General features: G+C 42.6%; 1 non-coding gene across 1 annotated transcript; it reads right to left on the bottom strand.

Moving 5' to 3' along the window:
• Positions 1 to 1,003: 1,003 nt before the first annotated feature.
• LOC141675524 (small nucleolar RNA R71) lies at positions 1,004 to 1,110 on the bottom strand. The gene has a single exon (XR_012556172.1). It is a non-coding gene; the product is annotated as a small nucleolar RNA R71 (small nucleolar RNA).
• Between the last annotated feature and the right edge of the window lie 5,312 nt (positions 1,111 to 6,422).

Genomic DNA, 6,422 nt, shown 5'->3' with positions numbered 1-6,422 from the left:
TCGTGTTATTCGATTAATGTCATCACTGTTACATGCTAAAGGTAATAACAATGGCTATAAAAGGAAGTAATAATGAAGTTGTGATCTCATGAGTGTTTTATTATTGATAAATTGAAGTGTTAGTTAAGTGGTTAATTAAGTAGTTAATTATAGTTAATATTTAATCAACAATTTTAAGTGTTATTATCTTAACATTGAGAAGTAATCATACATTGGTGAGTGAGTTTAATTAGACAATAACTTAGTCTGAGTCTCTGAGGTAACGAACTAGAAAATATTCTATATTACTTGCGAACGCGTATACTTGCGTGAATATTAGTGCGTGATTTCGCCCTAACAAGTTTTTGGCGCCGCTACCGGGGACTCGGCGTATTTGTTTAGTTTATGTACTTACCATCATTGGTCATTAGGACTCAGTGATTAGGACATAGTAGTTACTTACTCTTTTCGGTTGTGTTTCAGGTACTTTAGCAAGCGTTTATGTAAACTCGTTCTCGTGCTCGCAAGAGGACCTCAGATACAGCTGAAGAGAAAGACGAAGTTCTTGATACTCCGGAGAAGTTAGATTTTAAGGATTCGGATTCAGGAACTGAGCAGAAAGAACCAGTAAACATGGGAGATCGTATTGTTCAAGCTGATCCAGCTTATGGATTTTTCTCGGCCTAAAATTGATGACATTCAGTCAAGCATCCTTCATCCGGCTATTCAAGCTAACACCTTTGAAATCAAGCCGGGCACTATTCAGATGGTGCAGAATTCTGTTTCTTTTGGAGGAGCGGCAACTGAAGACCCCAACATGCACATAAGGAATTTTGTCGAGATCTGCAGCACTTTTAAGTATAATGGCGTGACTGATGAGGCTATCAAGTTGAGGCTTTTCCCATTCTCACTGAGGGATAAGGCTAAAGACTGGTTACATTCTGAACCAGCCGGGTCCATCACTACGTGGCAAGATCTTGCGCAAAAGTTTCTGGTGAAGTTTTATCCAATGGCAAAGACTGCTACTATGAGGAGTGCTCTTACTCAGTTTGCGCAGCAACCTACAGAATCTATGTGCGAGGCTTGGGAACGCTACAAGGAAATGTTGAGAAAATGTCCACAACATGGAATGCCGGATTGGAAAATCACTGGTTTTTATAATGGTTTGGGGACCCAATCTCGGCCCATGCTCGACGCAGCAGCTGGAGGCGCCTTATGGGCTAAAAGCTATACTGAGGCGTATAATCTTATAGAGACAATGGCTGAAAATGAGCATCAAAACCCAACTCAGAGGATGACGTCAGGCAAGGTAGCAGGTATTCTGGAAGTTGATGCAGCCACCGCTATTGCAGCCCAGCTCCAAGCGCTATCAATGAAGGTTGATTTTTTGGCTACGTATGGAGTTAATCAAATAGCTATGGTTTGTGAGCTTTGTGCAGGTTCTCATGCTACGGATCAGTGTTCTCTTGTCAACGAATCTGTTCAGTATGTGAATAATTATCAGCGACAACAGCAGCCTGTGCCAGCGACCTATCATCCTAACAACAGAAATCATCCAAATTTCAGCTGGGGGAATAATCAGAATGCTATTCAGCCACCATATCAGCAAGGAGTAAGTAAACAGTTTAACCCACCTGGATTCCAGCAACCACAGCAGTATGCTACAAGGCAATCATATCCTCAACAGGGAAGTGCAGCTGCACCTACTAGTGCTGATTTTGAGGAACTTAAGTTGTTGTGCAAGAGTCAGGCGGTTTCTATCAAGACCTTGGAAAATCAAATCGGTCAATTAGCCAATGCAGTGCTCAATCGTCAACCTGGCACTCTTCCCAGTGACACAGAAGTACCAGGCAGGAAGGAAGCTAAAGAGCAAGTCAAGGCTATTACCTTAAGGTCTGGAAAAGTAGCTGATGCTGAAAAGGCAAAAGAAGTCGAAGCTGAAGTTAGAGATCAAGAATCTAAGCAAAAGGAGAAAGCGGCGGAACCAAAGAAGACTACTGTTGAACACACTCTGCCTGAGGCTAATACAGGGGAGAAACAGCTCTATCCTCCACCACCTTTTCCTAAGAGATTGCAGCAACAAAAGCTGGATAGACAGTTCGGGAAGTTTCTGGAGGTGTTCAAGAAACTTCACATCAATATACCTTTCGCTGAGGCTCTGGAACAAATGCCTAGTTATGCGAAGTTTATGAAGACTATTCTTTCAAGGAAGGTGAAACTGGATGACCTTGAAACCGTTGCTCTCACGGAAGAATGCAGCGCGGTTCTGCAACAAAAGTTACCACCAAAACTGAAAGATCCAGGAAGCTTCACCATTCCTTGCACCATTGGCAATCTAACTTTTGACAAGTGCCTTTGTGATTTGGGAGCAAGCATTAATCTGATGCCGTTGTCGATCTTTAAAAAGCTGGATCTGCCTGATTCAAAACCCGTTCCATTACTTACCCGAGGGGCATAGTTGAGGATGTGCTCGTCAAGGTGGATAAGCTCTTCTTTCCTGCTGATTTTGTTATTCTGGATTTTGAGGAAGATAAGAAGATTCCCATAATCTTGGGGAGGCCTTTCTTGGCTACTGGCCGTACATTGATAGATGTGCAAAAAAGGGAACTTACTATGCGGGTCCAAGATTAGGATGTGACCTTCAACGTATTCAAGGCAATAAAATTCCCTACAGAAGTTGAGGAGTGCTTAAAAGTGGATGTGATTGATTCTGCGGTTACTTCGGAACTCGATCACATGCTAATGTCTGATGCATTGGAAAAGGCCTTAGTGGGGGAATTTGACAGTGATGATGAAGATAGCAACGAGCAATTACAAGATCTGAACGCTTCTCCATGGAAGCGAAATCTCGACATACCATTTGAATCTCTTGGTACTTCTGACCTTAAGAATGCTGAAGGGAAGCTCAAACCATCAATAGAGGAAGCACCTATCTTGGAGCTCAAACCATTACCTGAACACTTGAGGTATGCTTTTTTAGGTGATTCATCTACGTTACCTGTTATTATTTCAGCTGACCTTTCAGGTAGTGAGGAAGACAAGCTCTTAAGGATTTTGAGAGAATTCAAATCGGCTATAGGATGGACCATAGCAGACATCAAGGGGATAAGTCCTTCATATTGTATGCATAAAATTCTGTTAGAGGAAGGTAGTAAGCCAACTGTGGAACAGCAGCGAAGACTGAACCCGATCATGAAGGAGGTGGTGAAGAAAGAAATTCTGAAATGGCTAGATGCAGGCATCATTTATCCTATTTCTGACAGCTCGTGGGTGAGCCCCGTGCAATGTGTACCTAAGAAAGGAGGTATCACTGTGGTCGCAAATGAAAAGAATGAGCTCATCCCTACTCGAACAGTTACAGGATGGAGAGTATGCATGGATTATAGAAAATTGAACAAAGCCACAAGGAAGGATCACTTCCCTCTCCCATTTATTGATCAAATGCTTGACAGATTGGCGGGACATGAGTATTTTTGTCTTCTGGATGGTTATTCCGGGTATAATCAGATTTGTATTGCACCAGAGGATCAGGAAAAGACTACCTTCACTTGTCCATTTGGCACATTTGCTTTTCGTAGAGTTTCGTTTGGGTTATGTGGCGCCCCGGCTACCTTTCAGAGATGTATGATGGCTATATTCTCTGACATGATTGGAAATAACGTCGAAGTGTTCATGGATGACTTCTCCGTCTTTGGACACTCATATGATGAATGTTTGAATAATCTGTGCGCCGTACTCAAAAGATGCGTGGAAACTAATTTGGTGCTTAATTGGGAGAAATGTCATTTTATGGTGCGTGAAGGCATTATCCTTGGGCATAAGGTCTCTAGCAAAGGTCTGGAGGTGGACAAGGCCAAGGTGGGAGTCATTGAAAATCTTCCCCCACCTAATTCGGTGAAAGGAATCCGTAGTTTTCTCGGTCATGCGGGTTTTTATCGGTGATTCATCAAGGACTTTTCAAAGATATCTAAGCCGTTGTGCAATTTACTTGAGAAAGATGTGCCTTTCAAATTTGATGATGAATGTTTGGCAGCATTCGAGACTCTCAAAGGGAGTTTGATCACGGCACCAGTTATTACAGCACCAGATTGGACAGAACCGTTTGAGATGATGTGTGATGCGAGTGACTATGCGATAGGTGCAGTTCTGGGACAGCGCAAGAAAAATCTCTTCCATGTGGTCTACTATGCGAGTAAGACTTTAAATGGGGCCCAATTGAACTACACCACTACTGAGAAGGAGCTTTTGGCTATAGTCTTTGGCTTTGAGAAATTTTGATCTTATCTGCTTGGTACGAAAGTAACAGTATTCACTGATCATGCAGCTATTCGCTATCTGGTTTCTAAGAAGGATTCGAAGCCGAGACTCATTCGTTGGGTGCTTTTACTTCAGGAATTTGAGTTAGAGATCAAAGATAGAAAAGGTACTGAGAATCAAGTAGCTGACCATCTCTCTAGGTTGGAGAATCCCGATTCTACTTCACAAGATAGGACGTTAATCAATGAATCTTTTCCGGATGAGCAGTTGTTTGCAATTCAGGAGGAAGAACCATGGTTTGCAGATATTGTAAACTATCTTGTCAGCAATATAATGCCGCTTAATTTAACATCCGCTCAGAAGAAGAAGTTTCTGCATGAGGTGAAGTGGTATATGTGGGATGAACCATATTTGTTTAGACAGGGAGCTGATCAGATCATCAGGAGATGTATCCCATTCTGTGAGACGGAGGGGATATTACGAGACTGCCATTCCACGGTTTATGGTGGACACTATGGAGGTGAGAAGACGGCAGCTCGTATTCTGCAAGCAGGTTTTTTCTGGCCTACTTTGTTCAAGGATGCTCATCAGTTTGTTTTAAGGTGTGATCGTTGCCAAAGAGTGGGAAATTTGTCAAGGAAGGATGAGATGCCATTAAATGTGATGCTTGAAGTCGAGGTCTTTGATGTATGGGGAATCGATTTCATGGGGCCTTTTATCTCATCTTGCAATAATCAATACATCTTGCTGGCAGTCGATTATGTCTCAAAATGGGTCGAAGTTAAAGCTTTACCGACAAATGATGCAAAGGCAGTGCTAAATTTTCTTTATAAGCAAATTTTCACAAGGTTTGGAACGCCTCAGGTAATCATAAGTGATGAAAGATCGCATTTTTACAACCGTAAGTTCACTTCTATGATGCAGCGTTATAATGTGAATCATCGAGTAGCTACTGCCTATCATCCGCAAACAAATGGTCAAGCGGAAGTGTCTAACAGAGAGATAAAGCGCATTCTAGAGAAGGTTGTTTGTCCGTCAAGGAAGGATTGGTCTTTAAAGCTCGATGAAGCTGTTTGGGCTTACAGAACAGCATACAAAACTCTACTTGGGATGTCACCGTTTCAGTTGGTGTACGGTAAGGGATGTCATCTACCGGCGGAGCTTGAGCATAAGGCCTACTGGGCATTGAAGAAATTGAACCTGGATTTAGATACAGCTGGTAAGAAAAGAATGCTTCAGCTTAATGAACTTGATGAATTTCGACTGCAAGCGTACGAGAATAACAAAATGTATAAGGAAAAGGTGAAGAGGTGGCACGATAGGAAGCTACATCCTAAGTTATTTGTGCCAGGGCAACAAGTTCTGTTATTCAACTCTCGGCTCCGACTTTTTCCTGGGAAGTTGAAATCAAGGTGGTCTGGACCTTTTATTGTCAAAACTGTGTTTCCACATGGAGCGGTGGAAATTTTTGAGAATGATTCGGACCAAGCATTCAAGGTTAACGGTCAGCGATTGAAGCACTACTATGGGGACATGGCAAACCGAGAGGTGGTTAGTGCCATTTTGTTGACTACTTGAGAAAGGTACGGAACGTCAAGCTAATGACGAAAAAGAAGCGCTGCGTGGGAGGCAACCCATGAATTGTTGTTACAGGAACCCTTAGAAGTTAATAACCTATCCAAAAACACAAAAAAATCAGAAAAAGGGGCTGAAAAAAAACTTTTCCAGAGACCCTCTACGCGCCCGCGCAGCTATGCTTAGCGGCCGCGCAGAAATGCTGAGCGGCCGCGCAGGGGTCGAGTTCCAGAAAATTTTTTACAGTTCAAAAAAAAAAAAAAAAAAAACACAAAAACCCATCACAGCCCATAAACCCACGAATTCTTTTCCCATTACCCCATGATTTTATCCCTCAACCCCACTCCTAATCTAATTTAACCTACTCCACACCCTATATATACATACACCTATCCCACATATCTCCCACAAACTTCCTACACTTAAACCCTCTCATAAACACCAAAAATCAGTTCTTACACACTTTTATTCACAAATCAATGGCACCCAAGAGAGCACGCACTATTGACAGCAGCAGCACAGTTCCTACTGCTGATTCATCAAGGGGTACTGCTGCAAGGCCTCGGTTAACTGACAGAGCTGCGGAGGAGGAGTACACTAGGCTGTTGGGG

This window comes from Apium graveolens, chromosome 7, assembly GCF_009905375.1.
Source record: "Apium graveolens cultivar Ventura chromosome 7, ASM990537v1, whole genome shotgun sequence".
In the NCBI taxonomy this organism is placed as follows: domain Eukaryota; kingdom Viridiplantae; phylum Streptophyta; class Magnoliopsida; order Apiales; family Apiaceae; genus Apium; species Apium graveolens.
The sequence above is the reverse complement of the archived record's forward strand: the minus strand, read 5'-3'. Positions and strand labels throughout refer to the sequence as shown.